Here is a 19621-nt window from a genome sequence, read left to right on the forward strand (position 1 = left end):
TCCCCCGAATATTCTCAATTCATGGTTGGTTGAATCCTCAGATGCAGAACCCTGTTGGATAGGGAGGGATGACTGTATATCTGCTGGATGACTCTTGCCACCAATTAAAGGTTGAGATTTCATTAAGCGAAATGTATCGTTTATAAATTTTTGTGGGGGAGGGAAGCATTACCTTGTAGAAGCAAATGGTTTCAGATAATATTTATGAAAATATCATAATAATGGAACTTCATGTGGGATTTGAAACATTTTCAGATTTGGATAGAGATTTCCACAAACCAGATTTCCACTGAGGAAGCCTAAGAAAAACTAAAAATACTGTGGCTCACATACTGTGTGACTGCATTGACTACATTCTAAATTATCTGATGATGTAAAGGACACCTAGAGCATTCTTTCAGATAACACAGGAGACTTCCAAGATCAAATCAAAACCAAGCCAAGCAAAACAGTTTTACTCAGAGATTTGAAATCTGTGATAGATAAGCTTGAATTTTTTTGTGACCTTGTTTCATCAAAGTGACTTTGTCAGTTCCCCCAAACCTATATTTCCTTGTTTGTGGAACCGGGATTTCTTGTGTGTTGGAGACACAGAAGCAAAGTACAAATGGGGTAGACTTTTACCTACATTTCTTGCATTTTCACAAGTGTTCTTCTTATTCAGTGTTTGCCATGCACATGTGTATAGCCCACAGGTACACACAATTCTTCAATCTTCAGGAGTTAGAGTCTAAAGAATAAAAATGGAAGCAATGTAATAGAGTGTATAATAGAAGGGGCTAGAACTCAGCCACTCAGCATAGGTGTGAACTTGGCTAACTTACTTAGGTCAAGATCTTCACTCGTAAACTGGAGATGACGGTAGTTATATTATAGGGTTGTTGTGAAATTAAAATGGGATAATGTATATAAACCTCTCACCACAGTGCCAGCAATACGGTAAGGACCAATAAATGGTATTTATTCTTTTTACTCTTTTATGTAATATTAAGTCCTATGGATATTTATTGAAAATGTAATTATAGGCTATAGCTGTATGGCAGTAAAGGCAAATGGACATAGAATACCTTTTGGGCTTGTTGTTAATTTGTCTTTATAACCCTAAAATTAAAAAAATTAGGAAAATCTAAATGATTGGTTGATTTTGGCATCAGATAGATTTATTATATTCTGCTTTTTCCGTGCTTAGTTTCCCAATATTTAACTTTGTAAATGCAGAAGTTAAGGCACTGAGGTTGGAAATCCTTATTCCTCATTATGGGAACAGGCCCATGATAGAACAATGACAGTGCAAATCAAACGAAGTTGACTATTTCTCCATTGCCCCCATGGAAAGCAATCAATACAGAGGGAACTTTAATGTGTTTACCTAACAAAATCAATTGGGAAAATAAAAATCAAAGACAGAGGAGACATATTAATATTCATTTTCGTGAGAGAAATAATCAAAGAGTAAGTTTAGAACTTGTTTAACATTATGAATCAATGATCTCAAACAAAGTCAGGTATCGAAGAGAAAGATGATAGCTTCAAAGATTTAAATTGAGTGAAAATGTTTTAGGAGGATGAGAGCTTTGGCTATTCCTAAAGCAAAGGAAGTGGATTCAAGTATAGCTTTCTAAAGAAGATGTGGAATGAAATGGCTCCTTTAACCCTCTCAGTTGAAAGTGATGCTGGGTGTGCCCAATTCGTTTTACTTAGAAAAACTCCTTTAGTTTACCTCCAGCTTCCTCCTTCTCTAGGTAAATATAAGACATATTAATAAATATATGACACTGATATGTACCCACTGCTATTTTGTAAATGGATAACCGGCAAGGACCTACTGTGTAGCACAGGGAGCTCTGCTCAATACTACGTAACAACCTAAATGGGAAAAGAATTTGAAAAAGAATAGATACATGTACATGTATAACTGAATCACTTTGCTGTACACCTGAAACTAACACAATATTGTTAATCAACTATGCTTCAATATAAAATAAAAGTTTAAAAAATAGATAAATACATGACAGACAGTTGGAAAGAGGTTTCCTGAGATAAGTGACAGCTGAGTATAGTGCTTGCTCGAATTATGTTCAGAAGAAGAAGACGAGAACACACTACAGGATCATGTTTTATCGACAAACCCAGAGGTCCCTTTCTCTTGTGAATATTTCCCATTTTACTTGGGCTTGCTCCACGTCAGCGAGAGTCTGTGAAGTCACCAAGGAAGCAGAAGTGTGTCCAGCTGTGCTGGACTTCAGCCACTAACGAGATCACCAGAGAGTCGTGCTACCTTGCCTGGTGTCCTCTACTGAGAACCCCTCTTCAATGCCCTTTCATTTATTTAAAGAGAACATTTCATGGGCACTCCTTATGGACTGAGCACTTGCTGTGTATCTCCACATATGCTGCTCATCTAACCACGATTTTAATTTCTCTCTTTTTTTTTTTTTTTTTTTTTTTGTGGTACGCGGGCCTCTCACTGCTGTGGCCTCTCCCGTTGCGGAGCACAGGCTCCGGACGCGCAGGCTCAGCGGCCATGGCTCACGGGCCCAGCCGCTCCGCGGCATGTGGGATCCTCCCGGACCGGGGCACGAACCCGTGTCCCCTGCGTCGGCAGGCGGACTCTCAACCACTGCGCCACCAGGGAAGCCCTAATTTCTCTCTTTTTAACCCCACTCCCACCCCATCCATGTTTACTCAAGTCTCCAGTATTGCTCCTACATTATTCACTTTTCACAAATGGCTATCTCATTCTTGGCTGAAAAGACTGAAGGTGCCTCATCTTTCCTCATCTTCAGTAGTTACCATGTTCACACTGCCATGGATTTTCTCTATGGAACAACTTATCCTTGCTCATGCTTTTGTGTCAGGAGGAAAAGTGAGCACCTCCTCTTTATAAGGCTAAAGTTGCCACCCTGCGCCCCATCCCTTCACTTCTGTCCTCCGTTGGGACCTTGAGATCCATTGAGATTTACCATTTCTCTTCTGCATCTTCTATTTTTCCCTTTCTTGTCTCCTTCCCTTCCATTGGACTTACAAACATCCTTAGGTTTTCCTTATTCTTAAAAACAAAAGAACTCAGAATCCTTCCTTCTAACCTGATACTCCCTCGAGTTGCCACCCAATTTGTCTATTTTCATTGTTAAATTTCTCAAAGAAGTTCCCTACATCACAATTCTCAACACATGGCTTGAGGACCTCTAGGGGTCCTGACACTCTTCAAGAAGTCCCCTCTGTAACCTATCCATTTGATGCTAGATTTTCTACCTATACTTCAACCAAAACAAAATATTGCAACAGACTGAACGCAGAAGCAGATAGGAGAATCCAGCTGTCTTCTATTAAGCCAGACATTAAATGGATTTACAAAACTGTAAACGAAAGCTCTCTTCTCACTAAAATTATTTTTATTTGGGAAAATGTGGTTATATTTTCATAAAATGATGTTATTTATGTTGACATATAATGGAGCCAGCACTGTTACTTCTAAATGAATTAATAAATTTGAAAATGTCTTCCTTCGTTTTAAATTTCTAGTAGCCTGGTACTATCTATCTAGTAGGCTGATACTATCTGTCTTCCTAGTAGGCTGGTCATAGCTACTGGTAGATATGACCCACAAAATCAAAAGCTCTCTGGGGGTCCTGAATACTTTTATGAGTGAAAAGGAGTTTTGAGATAAAAAAGGCTTGAGAACAGGAGATCTATATTCATGTTTCCTTTTCTTCATCATTCTCCCCTCTTTCTTTTATCTCGGTCCCATGGTACCCTACATCAGACTTTTCAAAGTTTTTTCTGTATTAAAGAATTTTCCCCCAGTTTTTTATTCTTCCTTGCTTCTCAGCAATGATTAACATTGCTTACCTCCCTTTTCTTAAAATTCTTTCTTCTATGACAGCAAACTCCTCTGATTGTCTCCTTACCTTCCTGATTACCCCTCTTTCTCTCTCTTGGGACCTATTCCCTGGGATTTTTTTCGTCTAAGTTGTCTCTACATGCTTGTCCTTAAAGATATTTTTCCTATCGTTTTTCTAGATCTGAAGTCTTTCTCATGGTATGAAACAAAAAGCATTCCAGTTGCCAGCTGAAGTCCTGTATCTCAATGTCCAAGGGTCTAAAACCAAATTCAGCAGCTTCTATTATGGAAGCTCAGTTCTCTTAGTTACCCAATCTTTAAACTCCAGAGTAATTTTTTACTCCTTCTCCCATCATGTCGCACGCATGTGTTCCATTTATTCTGTGTTTCTCCCATCGATTCCCAGACAATGCATTTTGGAAGCTTATGATTACAAACCCGGGCTAGTAACTGTCTTCCACTTCTACCCACATAGAATTTCACTTGCACGTTCCATCAGAATTACCATCAAAATCATGGGTTTTCAACTTCTATTTTTAACCAGGAAACATTTTTTCCACCAAAAAATTTAATCCTAATATTTAGGTATAGTTGGGCTGTACAGGTGGATTTATCACGGAAAACTTGAGTGAAGAACTGTTTGAAGTTTCTTCTAGGCTATGGAGTTATCTGCTACTCAAGGTATTGGAGTAGACCTGTGTATCTAAATGCTTCTTACTCATACTTCATTCATTCAGTCCTTCTGTTTTCAGCACCACACTGCCCCCCTTTCACCCTAACTTCCTGATGCTTCCTGTTCCAGAGCCTTTCTATAGTTCTTTAGCATGGACCCATTTTCCTTTCATTGGTTTTCTCCTTTATAGAAACAGCTTTTGTGGCTTTACTAAGTTAGTTATTACAAATCCATCAGCTTCCCATCTTACAAAATTCGGTTATATCTTATCTACTTACTTTTATCTCTTCTAGCTTTTCTTTCCTTTCCTTGTGGGTTAATACCCATTTTATTCTTTTCCTTACCCTCACCTTAGTGGCATTTCAAAAAGTGTATTAGTTATCTATTGCTTTGTAACAAATTACTACATATTTAGCAGATTAAAATAACACACATTAATTATCTCAGAATTTCTGTAGGTCAGGATTGCTCTGGCATGGCTTCGCTGGGTCTACTTCAGGGTCAAGGCTACAATCAAGGTGCTTGCCAGGGCTGGGGTCTCATGGAAAGGCTCAAGGGCATCCTCTTCTATGCTTGGCTAATGATTGGAAGTTTCAGTTTCTTATGAGCTGTTGAACTGAGAGCCTCCACTCCTTAGTGACTGTTGGCCAGAAGTGGAGAGAGTCGGCTAGCAAGATGGAAATCACTATTTTATGTAACCTAATCACAGAAGTGACATCTTATCTTTTTTGCCACATTCTGTTGGATAGAAGCACTCACTCAAGGTAAGTGTATTACCAGGGTGTAAATACCAGGAGGTAGATTGAGGGCTGTCTTAGAGTTTGCCTGGCATGGCATGCATAGGTGATGAACACGTGGGTCCAAGTCCCCATTACTAACTGGAAGTCCAACAAAACTGTTCCTGTCAAGGTCAACCGTGACCTCCACCTTGCAAAATCCAATGAACTATCCTGAGACTCCATCATCCCCAAATAACCAGTAGCAATTGATCTAGTCTCTTCTTAAAGCAGTTTATTCCCTTGAATTTGGGGACACCTCACCTCTCTGGTTTTTCCCCTCGATTCCTTGTCTTTATATCTCAGATTCCTCTTCTTGCTTTCTCTTTTCTTCCTGATCTATACATGTCGGAAAGCTACAGGACTTCATTGGCAATCCTCTACTCCTGTAATTACACACTCTACCTAAGAACTTCTGTCTTGTGACTTTATTTTTGTTTTTTAATTTTTATTTATCTATTTAGGCTGCTCTGGGTCTTTGTTGCAGCGTGTGGGCTTGTCTAGTTGTGGCGCGCATAAACTTAGTTGCAGCACGTGGAATCTTAGTTCCCCGACCAGGGATCGAACCCTGGCCCCCTGCATTGGGAGCACAGAGTCTTAACCACTGGACCACCAGGGAAGTCCCTGTCTCATGACTTTAAATTCCATCTATGTATTGATAACTCTCAAATTTATATATTTAGCTCCAACCTTTCCTGTGAGCTCCAGACAGTACCCAACTGGGACCTGCACTTGGACTTGCAGACATCCGAAATTTAACAACTTAATGAAGAATTCTTGATTTTTTTTTTTTTTGGTCTCCCCTCCCCACCAAATCGCCAACCCTCTGCTCTTCTCTACCCCCTTTCACTGTTGTGATTTTCACTTGTGACCACTTGAAAGTATTGCCTGTGGTTATACATTTAGTTTAGTTGTTTATTGCCCGAGTATAATGTTTATTGCTTTATGAGTATAGTGGTTTGTTTCACTCACCCCTGTGTCCCTGTAATCCAGAACAAAGCATGGTACATAGTAGGTATGCAGTTAAGTGTTGACTATGTGAACAAATTGTTAGATAGGATTGCACCTGGGAGACTGCTTTCTCAAGCAAGCAACCTTGAAGTATCCAGTTATTTGTATCCAGTCATTTGCATCCAGTTAATCATATAGTATAACTATATATGTATATATGTGTGTGTATATATGTATATTTACATTATATATGACAACATATATACATGTTAAATATATGTTATATATATATGTTATATATATAATAGAAGTTGATTTTTTTAAACCTGAATTAGTGATAGCAATGCTACTCGTAGGTTGTCATGTGGTTCTTTTTATCTTTGCTCTTTTTTAGAGTAGTTCTCGCTCCCCCACCAATTGAATAGACAATAGAGAGCTGGAATACATCATGGCTTTAATTCACCACATGACTGGTCCCTGTATAACTTTCACTGAAATCTTTCTGGTGGAGAATTGTATGGCTTACTCCAATCCCGGCCTCAGTTTGCAATTTGAATAGAAACATGGGAGACAGACTAGTCCACTAGATAATTGACTGACGCTTAAGTGTGACAACTATAGCTTTATAGAATAGTCCAGAGCCGATACTTCCAAACACCATTTTCAACAATAAGTTAAGATGTTTAATTTCTAGGCTGAAAATGACTTTGTTCATCATGTAGTCTTCCAGTCTCTCAATTAGAATTGATGTATATCTCCATTCGTATCCCCTTCCCCTCAGGTCCATCCCCATTCAACATACAGAGTTTTTTGGTAACCAGATTCACAAATGAGATTGTGCAAAGTTGTCTTAGTAAAAGTTAGGCATTTACTTCTAGTGAGTAATTATTTTTATATCCCCAAACCAAATTACGTATTAATAGCAATTGGGTATTTGGGGCTTAAAAGTTGTATTTGGGAAATGCTATCTGTGATTTAGTGGAAATGAGAAAACCAGGAAAGTACTAACCATGACATTTCAGTGAAAATTCTGAAAAACAAATCTAGAAAAAAGGAGAGAATGAGAGAAAGAATGAAACTGAGAATACCCTTTCATCTGCTGGAAGTTTTCCTAATTAAGGAGAGTAAAACCCCAGTCACTTATAAGTACTTCCAAGAAAATCACTGTATTCCGTCCATTTTTATGTTTCTTTCTACTTTCTTTTTTCTTTTTGTTTTCCCTAAAAAGCAATTAAACATTAATTACATTCAGAGGAGAGATTGCTCTGATAATATAGTTAAGAAAAGCGAAGTTTCTTACTGTTTCTTTGCCAAAGATTTTCAGCCAACTTTATAAAAGAAGAATCTAAAAAGGGAAATTATGCAAGTTGAATAAAAAAATCCATTTTCAAATGTTATTGGGGCAGTGTAAAAGGATATTGCATGCTCAAATACCTAAAACTTTTTAAAACTTTTGAAATGGTTTTAGTATTACTAAGGGTATTGCATAGACACAGTCTTAGGTAACTCTTTAAAGTATGGAATTTTGAAATTCTCAACTTTAATTTATGCATCTAAAAGTGATAAAGTGAAAAATAAGACCTACCTCATAGAATTATTCTGAATGTTAAATGACATAGTGACATATGAAACACTTAGCACAATACCTGGGATACAAGTCAATGCTACATTAGTGATGACCAAAAATAAAGAAAATTCCTTAAACAAAAATACTTTATAACTAGAGTAATTTATGGACCAATACAAGGATTGTTTGAGAGTGAACAAAGGTGCTATTAGTAATTATACCTGAACCACAGGTATAAATCAAGATGGTCCCGGCCTACTAGAATGTGTGGTTGCTCTATCAGTAATCAATTATCATAGCAAGCAATAAACGTTTTCTTTTTCAGAGATCATATATATATATATACACGAGACAAGCAGAGCCTTGATTCAATTGTGTATCAGCAACTCAGCTAAAATTTCAAGAAATAATATTTATTAGGAATATGGTTTAATCAGAGCTTGTGTTTACCAAAGATCATCAAAGATTCTTCAAATATGTCCACAAGCTAACTTGGCTTAGATCCACTTTTCTTATAAACCAGAAATTTTCCCAAGGTTCTATTATCTGCCTGATTGAAGCTAATACGTGTTTCAAATGTTTTCAAAATGTTTGCTTTTTTTCTTTAACTGTCCTTGCAGTTAAGGTGCTGTTATTTAAAAGTGCCTGTGATTTCCTATCAGAAATTAAAGTGATGCTTAATGAGAACAAAACACGTTTTCACTTGAAATGCAATTAAACCAACTTGGAGAAAAAGGGTTTTTTCTAAGTAAGATGAAAACAGCTGTATTTATCAAGCTGCTCATAATGGTATTAGAATTTCTCTTTTAGAAACATGTTCTTTAAGATATATCATTTTTAAAAATGATCATCGACATTGTAGATAATGCTATTTTCATTCCAATTTCTCTTCGGTTACCAAGAGAATCTTTATTTTTGTAACTCATGGCGGGCTCACTTGATCATATATTAATAGAAATTTTATGAAGACTTGTCTTTAAAGGCTTGTATGTGGAAGGTCTCCCAACAAAATTTTCATTTCATGACTAGATATGATTTTTCATGATAATGTTAAAATTTTAATTTTTATAATGCCTTAAGAAATAAATCACTTCTGCATAAGTTAAAAAAAAATTTCCCCCAAAAGCAAAAATTGCAGATAATTTCCATAGTCTAGGAAAAACATTTCTCTAAGTTGCTAATTCTTATTTTCATTTTCATTTGTATGTTTCGGTGTTTTGTAGATACAACCTATGTCTTAATTTACTACATGTTGGCATGGCTTGCTGATGCTTTTCTAAAACCTGAAAAAAAAACAAACCTGTTTCTATTTCTACATAGTAACACTTTTTCTTGATCTTTCGTAGTTTAGATCCACAGCGTTGGGAGAAATAACAAATGTTGTCTTGTGTATATATAAATACATGTTTACAAACAACAGAAGAAATACGCAATTTCCTATGATAATAACGCTTGAAGACGTCATTACCCACAATGACAACAGAAAAACATTACTGCTGTTGAAAGTATAATATTAGACTCTGTTTGGAAATAGCATGAAATCAGGATATGAAACTCTAGAAATTAAAGTAAGATATACGTGATTTGGATTCGTCATGTAGCTATAAAATACCTCTGTATCCTAATTTTAGGCTAGGTCTGCATTGGACAAGTTAAATGTTTTGACTAGATTAATTTAGTCAATTTAACTTGAATGATTAACTTGTGTTATCTTCCTCCTTTGAAAGAACCAGGGAATCACGTAGAGCTGGCACGATCTCTTTTGAATTAATACTGTTTTATTACCATTGGCATTCCTCACTTAACTCTATCCCAGAATAATTGTCTTAAAAATAATACATTTAGCAATTTTAAAGAGAAGAATATTAGGGTTAGGATCTATCAAAATTGAACAGTTAATTAACCGAACACTTTAGAAAATAGGCTCATTCATCACCCATCAAATATTTTCAACATAACAGGTACAGATCACTCTATTCCCTTTGTCAGCCATGTGCCCCTTACCCTGAAACTCTTGAATGAGCTTTACAAACCCATGTGCTCAAAGCGTGGCAAACAGAGATGCTCTCTGAAGTGAGACTAGGAGGATGATCTCAATCATTCAGGGTTGATCGTGCAAAAACCATGGCTTGAAAAGTTAAAAGGAAAAAAACCCAACTATTTAGTCCAATGTCAATATGGTAAACCCTAACTGTTAAACCTGTCTGCCTTTTTACTGTATTCCTCAAACTGTATTTATAGTCTCCTTTAAAGAGGAGTTAGTTTGGGAGGTCCTTTTTAAAAAATTGGGACGTCCCTAGCGGTCCAGTGGTTAAGACTCTGTGCTCCCAGTACAGGGGGCTGGATCTCTGGTCAGGGAATTAAGATCCCTCATGCCACATGGCACAGCCTAAAAAAAAAAAAAAGAAAGAAAATTATTAACACAACATTAGTTACAGTGCTTGGAAGGGATTCCTGCAAGGGTGGAGCCATGAAGCTTAAGTTTTACTGGTTTCACATTTTCCACCTTAGTTTGCAGATATTTTCAAGACACGGGGAAGTGTGATTAGAGGCATATAGGTCCAGTTAAATATCAGCTCCATCATCCCATTAAAACACCTAAGGATATTTCATGAATGGCCTTTATTGATGATTTGATACTCTGTCTACAAAAACATTGATGTTTGATTGCGTAGACAATTTCATCAATGTCTATAGACCAAACTGGATAGCCTAGATCTCACTTCCAACATTTCCTTCAGCATTGGGGTTCAGTCTGTCAAAATCGGGCTCACTATGGTCTTTCAGAATCCATTCTATGTTGCCTATATAGATAATCTGTGAGCTGAGTTAAAGCATGTTCCATTATTGAGCGTTTTGAGATTGTTCCAGGATTTGAAAATTTTAGATTACTTTGGTTTCTTGGAGTTAGTTAATGCATACCACAGCTTTCCTTGAAAAACACATTTGAGCCAAAGTGGCGTTAGGGAAGTGTTTTATGCTTTAATAAGTTTGGGAAAAGGAGATAAATTCATCTAGTCATAGTAACATAGTAAATCATGTTGAAAGGAACCACTTTCTAAACGACACAGCTATAATTTCATTCCAGCTGATATTGTGGACTTGAAACATTTCACTCTACTTTTTTGTCTCATAAAGAAGTTTCCATTTGGGTTATTTGTACAGACCAACAGATAAAAGCTTATGTACTAGAGCAGAAACAGCTCTGTTAAACGTCTCTCTTGTCCATGCCAAAAAGTTTGCTTCTTCAGGACCATGGACCTTCCTGAGGAACATATACACATTTCCCTAAAGGATCCTTAGGCTGTGATATATTTTTGAGTTAAATTGTTATTATTTATAGAAAAGTTTTTTATGTCCACCATGGATGCACATCAAAGTTTATATAGCATTCATCTCCATGGCAGGTGCTTTATCTTACTGATTATTTTGGCAGAAAACATATACCAAAAATCTCCCTGTGAGAAATAAAAACAAAACCCTACCCTCCAAAAATAGAAAAAAGCCACAATTCTTCAGATCCCCTTTGGACCTGTGGGTGAAGCTTATAAACCTTCTTGGAGTCCATTCAATGCCTGTGAGTCTGGCTGAAGCTCAGAGAATGGGCTGGAGACAGGATGGTCTACAAATAGAGGAGCTAGGATTTCTGAGTTGGGTTTGAGCTGCCATCTGTGAAAGTTTCTACATTACTTCCCCATGTGCCTTGTTTTATCCTCTCAAAAAATGAAAGTTTTATCATCTAAGGATGTAAAATATAAAAGCACCTTGGAGGCATCTTGTCCATCATTCAGCCCTTCGTTTTACAGACAAGGAAAATTAAGGCTGGGGAAGTTAAGTGACTCCCCAAATCCATGGAGCTAGGAAGTGGCAGAGCGGGGAGAGTCACTGCAGATTCCAGATTTTCTTCCCATATGTCATTTTCCAGCCCCTTCGATATCTGCTTTCTAAAGCACTGTATAAATTAAGATGTTTTTATAACTGCATTAGCTTACTATTGCTTTGTAACAGATCACCCCAATCTTAGCACCCAAAAGCAACACTCATTTATCAGCTTCCAGTTCTGTTGGCCGGAAGTCTGGGCAGGGCGTAACTAGGTCCTCTGCTTAGGGTCTTACAAGGCTGAAATCAAGCCATCAACTGAGCTGTGTTCTGAGCTGGAGCTCAGGTCCTTTTCTTGGCTCATCAACACTGTTGGCAGGATTCGGTTCCTTGTGGTTGGAGGACTGAGGTCCCTGTTCTCCTGCTGGCTGTCAGCCAAGGTTGCTTTAAGCTCCTAGAGGTCACCCTCCACTCTTAGGCATGTGACCCTCTCATTACGTGGCAGCTACTTCTTCAAAGTCAGTAGGATGATCTTTCTCTTCAGGAAAGGCTCAGCCCTCCTTTTAAGGACTCGCCTGATTAGGTCAGACCCACCTTGTGGATTAACTCATAGTCAACTGATTGATAACCTAAGCACAGGAGCCATAACCCATAATATCCATAGGTTTCCCCCCCCCCCACACACTCAAGAAGAGGGGATCATACAGGATGTGTGAACGAGGGGACAGGAATCTTGTGATTAGAATTAGAATTCTACTTATAAAATCTTCTACTAAATATTCTACTCATTCAAACACTAGTTTTCCTTTTTTAGCTCCTTTTTCCCTCTGCTGCCTTCCATTGAGCCAGTGAAGAGTCATCTGTCCTACAGAAAACCCAGAAAGGGATGACGAGAGGAGGTGAATTAGGAGCAGTGTGGTGAAAGCTTCAAATCCATAAAAATATCTGATTTTCATTAGTTTTACTTATTCTTTGTAGCCTTAAGTGCCAATGGCCTGGGGTAATTCAGAATTACCTATTCAGTCATTACTGAATGGTAAAAAAAAAAAAAAATCACCTATCCTTTTGGCAAAATGCTTCTTTTAGTAAAGTTGGCCTGGACTCAGAGATGTTTGATAGGAGCAGCAGCAGCTAGAAGTCAGCGGACAGTTGACGACCAATTGAGGTGCCGTTTCTCTAGCGCCTCCTGTAGGCTAGACACGACTCCCGTGAGCTCACTTAGTTCTCACCACAGTGATCTATTACAATTGGTAGTATAGTCCCCTCCTTTACGGATGAGTAGCCAGCTGTGAAGCAGCAGAGTCAGAATTCAAAGCTCTGTCCGGTTCATTGGTGCTTTCTTGAAGACAGGCTTTCATCTAAGGTCCAAGGTGGAGATTGTGACCCTCAGAGGCTCTCAGACACTTAAGCAGAGAGTGGGGAATGGTAGATGGGGCTGAAGAGTTACCAGCAGTCTTTGAGATGGAGGCTATTTTAAGCAATCAAAAACTATCAACTATATAAAGGGACACTCCTTCTCCCTTCCAGAGTTATCATTAGAGTTTTCAGAAATCAAGATGAAGGTTCTACATCATAAACTTATTTTTCTTTATAGAGGAATTTACAGATAAGGGATGAGTTGAACTTCATAATACCTCATTATGGTGGTTAATGTGTAACAAGTATTGATATTATTATACAAGTTTGTTTTTTTTTTAATATGGGCAAATAAGACATAGAGTAGGTCAGCAAGGGGGCTTAAATGGATTTCAGTACACAAAAATATAGTGGTAGAAACCAGCAAACCTTGTTCTTGAATCCTGCTAACTGTAACTCCAGTTGAACAAGTCAGTTAAGATTGGGCTCTTACAGCTGCAGAGCTTGGAAAAGTTGTAATTACTTAGCGAAAGTCCCATTTGCGTTGGAGTAAAACGTTAAATTTGGAAAGATTTCAAAGCCCTTCAACTGCTACTCAATCACTCTGAAGCTGAATTAAATGTAAATTGGGGATTCTTTGAACACATTTATAGTCTATGTATTTTAATATACATATGTCAGATGTGTACTTTATGGAACTAGAGAGATGATTCCTGAGGCATCTTTCCTGCAGAGCAGGGAGACAGGCTTGAAAACAAATAATGATAGTAATAAAGGTGCTGAGCTCAAGAGACATATAAGGAAGACACATGTGCAGCAGCGATTGTGAGGGGAGCATCAGGGAAAAATAGAAAAGGTGAGTTTTGAGTTGGGTCTGCCTGCTAGGCAGGAAAGGGAAAGAAATTCTAGGGAGAAGGAAAAACAGAGTTAAAGGCGTAGAAGTAAGAAAAGATACAGTTCAGTGTGACCAGAGTATACCCACTACCCGGGGGAAGAGAGAAGAGAGGTTGAATATTTATGCAGCACTTGAATTGGGAAGGACCTGACTAACCTCTAAGGAGAAGTTGCAACTTTATAGCAACAGGAATCCATAGAAATGTTACATAAAGGATGACAAGATAATAGCTGTATTTTAGAAGATTAACTCCGGTAGCTGGAAGGAGGATGGCTGGGTGTGAGAATGGAAGCTGAAGAAGTAAGAGGAGTATTTGAAAAATGGTCAGTCAAAGAATGACTGAGGACCCAGCTCAGGGGAGAAGCAAAGGAGACAGGTGATGAGGATTAAAGCTGCTTCAGATAAGAGCGCTGGGACTGGGGCATCAAATGGCTGGAATCGGGGAGGAAAGGAGGATGTGAGGAGAAAAACGAAGGATGACACCTAGTATCTGATCTTGAACCATGTCTGGTTCGGGGTGGGGGGGCGGGCGGGGGAGAGGGATGGGAATTAACAAACTGGTCAGTTTGAGGTAGTGGAAATTGAGGCTTGGAGTTTAGAAAAAAAAGTATACACACGCACATTTGTGAATTGTCAAAATTTGATACAGTGGTAGTGAATGATATTTTCCTAGGATTATCAAGAAAACAATGAGTTGAGAAAATATGTATTAAGTTCTTTACCTTGCACTTCTGAGCTAGAAATACTGTATAGTTTTAGTACCCATAATAAACACACACTGATGTAAATCCTAGCACATTGCGGGCTCTCAGGGGTCTACTTATTATTATGGAAATAAAAGTGATAGTGGATTTCCACCTCATTCTGTTAGATGATCTTTTGGAAACCACAATAACTACAACAGGAAAAAAAAAAAAAAAGTTGATGTAATTCCGAAGCAAGATAATTGTCACTTAAGTAAAAGTGACTTTCTCTTCCTACCTACAATACCAGGGCTGGTTTTGGTCAGTCTTGAAGACTGAAGTCCCAGATGGACTGACAGAATTTTTTGTGCCTGAATGTATCTGCTGTATAGGATCTTAAAGAGTTCATTCTGCTCTAGGACTGAACAAAGATCACTCACAAATACTAATCCAAACATATTTCTTAGACATTCAGTTGAATATCTAGTTTCTGGGATCACCCCCAGAATTTCTTGGGACTCTAAAGAACCCTACATGCTGAGTAAGACCCTAGGCAAGACCAGAGTTTCCTGGACCATTTGAATGAGGTGGTCTCCATCTTGTATTTATGGGAAAGAGCTGGAACAAACACAGTCTTTATGATTAAGCAGAAAAGACAGCATTTTCCATAAGAATGTAATCTTCTGCATGGTTGGTCACCAGTTATTTTTTGGATGGTCATTTAGTTTCTGTCAAGTTATCTAATTATTCTGCTAAATCATCTTTACAAGATGAATTGCTTTCTTGAGTTGTTAATACTTGGGAAATTCTTTTCCCAAATGAATGAGAAGTGAAAGATATAAAATTTTTAACACACACATACACAAAATTTCCCAAATATCTAGTATGTTGAAAGTTGGTCCGTTGCAAAGGAACTAGAATTCTAGGCTGGGGTCCAGGGGTGGAGATGACTGTAACATTCCACTGAGAACTTCACTTTTGGCTCTGAGCTCAGAACTAAAAATCCCTAGTCAGGTCAGATATATGAAGTATTGGGCTCTAACTTGAACAGGAGCTGAAAAAAAAAAAAAAAAAAAAAGGCGGGGTGGGTAGTATTCATAAAGATTTAGTAAGGAGGTTAGAAGGAATTATGTGAGAAAGAAGGAAAAAGAATAATTGTGGTGTTATTACATGCCTAGGCCAGGTACATAACGTTGTGGGTCAGGGTTTCATTCCATACAGACCAGTTATCCTGATGACATTGTGAAGTAATTTCCGATATACTATAATCTGTTTTGGAAATGCTTTCTACCAGGTGTCTCTTCTGGGACATACCAAAGCAGAGTTGATCTGTTAAATTATTCGCACTGTTCAAATATTTGAAGTACTAATTCATCACTCACGACCTTACATTTGTATTTTAACATCATTATACATTTAGCAGGGGTGAATCTTTTCACAATAATGAATAAAGTGACTCTTGAAAGGAAAGATGTTAACCTTGGAGGATCCTGTGGGATGACTCTTAAAAGACACCGAAGCATCTGAATCTCTCTCTGGGCTGTATATTAGATGTTCACAGAATCTGAACCCGATGCATGTATGGACAGATCCCTTTGTTATATGGATATGCATGATGGGAAGTGAGGAAAATACTAAGGGAGTTAAATCTAAACTCAAAGATAACTGTAAGGTGGTTACTGGGTGCAACTTGCTAAAATGACTATATATGGACTTACCACTAGTGTGTTAAGTGAAAAATAATCCTATGGGAATAGGAACCTTGTATGATGCCAAGGCTAGAAAGGGGTTTTTTAACTCTCTGTTAACAATGCTGTGTTTAAAGGTTTTCATCCATTATCACTTTGTTAGAACAGCCTTGCTAAAACCCAGCTCTTTTGTGGGTCTCTCTGACACCTCATACAAATGCAAGGAAGGAAATGGAGCCAATAAATGTAATCTACAGGTGAAATTTGCAGAGGCAATTAAAAAAAAAAGGTAAGTATTTTCTTGGGACTTTACCATTTCATAGAAGTTATCACCTCACCTCTTAAAGTTTTGAGAAATTATACCTATAAGTCAAGATTCTTATTCTGTATGTCCATTCTTAGAAAGGCTTATTCAACAGAAATTATCCCCAAATGTCATGCCTGGTACCATAAGCATCATTATCATTTTAAAATTTGACCAAATAAACATAAGCATACATACATATATGTATGTATAGTCTTATATACATATGAAAGCAATTCTAGTTATCCTCCTTTATTCACCAATTAACAAAATGTATGTAATTGGCTATGATGAAACAGGCACAGTGCTAGAGATACAAGATAGGACATGAAATAGTCAGTCTTTGCCCTCAAAAAATTTAATGTCCAGTGGGAACAGATCATTGTATAAGAAAAACACTGTAAAAAATCATTTAAAAAATCCTTGTAAAAATAAAAATCACACACAAAAAATAATTACAAACTGGAAGAAATGTTCTGAAGGAGGTGTAAAAATGGGATGGGAGATTAAAATCATTTTCAAAGGTAATGGAAAGCGCTTCTAAGCAAATGAAATTCAGTTGGAGCCTGAGCAGTAAGTGGAATTAGGCCAAGTGTGGTAAATTCACGCAGAGGAAACAGTAAGTGCAAAGGCACTGAGGCTGGAAAGAATGACAAGTATTAGAGGCATGTTGCAAAGAAGCCTTCATGCATGAGGCATAGAGAGGGAGGGATGAAGCGTAGTGAGATCAGGCTGGAGTTAGGCACAGGCTAGCCCTACAAGGACACTGGGTATGGTTCTGGGAAGCAAAGGATGGCTGGGTTAAGTCTGCATTTCAAAAAGACTCCTCTGACTGCTGCATGTAGCAAAATAATTGGAGGGAGCAAGAGTCCAGGTGGAAAGCTTTACTATGATCAAAGAAAAGATAAGACGAAGGCTTAAATTTGGGTGGTACTTAGTGATGAGAAATAAAAGGAGACAAGTCAAAATGACAGGATTTGGGGAAGGGTTGGCTGCAGAAAGGAGGTGGCAAAGATGATTGTCAGGGTAGGTGATTGGTAATTGATTGACAGAAATGGTAATATCAGAACCAGTCTTTTTATATTCATCATGTTCTCTTTAAATTCATTATACGCAAAGCCATTTAGTGCTTACTACGTGCAAAGTACGGTGCTGAGAATTCTCATGGATAGCGATATGAAAAAAGTGGATAAAAAGGATATATAATCTCCATCTTTTATAGGTTCGCATTCAAATTCAGACAAGTGTTTCTCATTTCCAGTAGAGGAAAGAGAAGCAATAACTATACACCCACACACATATGCATTCATACACTCACAAATACAGATGTATACACACACGTATATCTACATATGTATATGTGTATGCATATATGCGTGTATATATACATTTGAGGTATTTGCATCACATACACATCTTAAGTAGGTGTTGCAAGGGGATGAGAAAGCTAAAGATAAATAATTAGTGTGGAGGTCAGAAAGAGAAATCAAAAAGCTGCATGAGACTGTATTCTTCTTGAAAGAAAATAAAACGTTTCAAAGACTATTAAGGCTTACATCTCCACCCTATTAGAGAAGAGGTTTATGACACTAGGCCTGTTTTTCAGATAGTGTCCACAAAAAGAAAGTTGGCACTAGTATTCAGCTGTATAATCCATTTTTAATCTATGATGTATCCCTACAATCATGAGACTAATCTTATCATTAATAATAATGATAAATAATAATAACAACAATCATTGGTGTGGGATAATGTTTAAAAATCACACAAAGCAGAAGAGTATAAACACAGGCCTCATTTTAGTGTTGTTTGAATGTTACCATTTTTAGTATTTTTCTTAGGATTCTAAACTCACAATTTGTTATCAAACTGACTCTTCACAGCAGACAGAATATGATTAGTTAAGAATTTTGTTTAATATTTTCCAAATGTACCGGAGCACACGATTTCCAGTTTTGCGTGGGTATCTTGTCGGTCAGAAGCCTTTTGTTTAATGAACTCAGTTTGCGTGTTTATTCTAAGAGTCTAACTAAACATACAGGACAATTGCTGATTAGTGAATTCTTAAAGCTGCTTTCATCTTATTTTCCTTACACTATAGTCTTTGCTTGTTTCAGTTCATTGCAGCTCTATTTAGAATAGCCAAGACATGGAAGCAACCTAAGTGCCCATTGACAGATGAATGGATAAAGATGATGTGGCACATATATACAATGGAATATTACTCAGCCATAAAAAAGAAACGAAATTGAGTTACTTGTAGTGAGGTGGATGGACCTAGAGTCTGTCATACAGAGTGAAGTAAGTCAGAAAGAGAAAAATAAATACCGTATGCTAACACATATATATGGAATCTAAAAAAAAAATGTGTGTATTCCTTTTGACTGCCCGTTAATGTCTTCTCTTTATAGTGATAGTATGTGAAAGTAGTATCTAATTTCTGAATTAGTATATAATTGTGCAGATAGTGGAATATGCTTGGAATCACTAGAAGTGAATTTGCCATGAAACTAAGGACGCTTCAGGGCCTCTCACTTCCAAGGCTCCCTTTAACAGTCTTGGATCTAAATTTGTATTTTTAAGTTTGTGTTCTTTCCCTTTAAAAAGATCTCCCAAATCTCATGAGCTTCAGGCCCTGGAAAACTTATCTGGCTCTGCTTTTCATTTGTATTGTAATAATTAATTTGTTTTCATGCCTTTCTCATATTATTTTGGCTTCATGAGAATGGGGCAATTTTTTTTCTTTTTTTCTGTTTCTCTACTGTTGAGCATTTAGTTCAGTAAATGTTTTGTGGATTAGTGAATAAGTCATGCGTCTTTAGTGATCGTGCTGGAGCTGGCTCTGGTGAGGGAGATTTTCTTTTGTATCCATGCATCTTTATTAACAATGAATTTGTTGCAAAGTTTAAAAAAATAACCTATAGAAATTATCTTGTTACTTCATTTTTTAAAAGTTAAAGATATCTATTTGCAGAATTCAAAATGAAATTCCCATTACTGTCAGTATGCACAATATTTTGCAAAAGTTTAAAAATGTTCACATGTTAATGTTCTTTCACTTTTCG

At 37.3% G+C, this 19621-nt stretch overlaps 1 protein-coding gene across 2 annotated transcripts in view; it reads left to right on the forward strand.

Moving 5' to 3' along the window:
* Window positions 1-19621, forward strand: part of NRG1 (neuregulin 1) — a 1032964-nt gene that overhangs the window by 788430 nt on the left and 224913 nt on the right. The window lies entirely within an intron of this gene.

This window comes from Phocoena sinus, chromosome 21 (genome assembly GCF_008692025.1).
Source record: "Phocoena sinus isolate mPhoSin1 chromosome 21, mPhoSin1.pri, whole genome shotgun sequence".
Lineage (NCBI taxonomy): Eukaryota > Metazoa > Chordata > Mammalia > Artiodactyla > Phocoenidae > Phocoena > Phocoena sinus.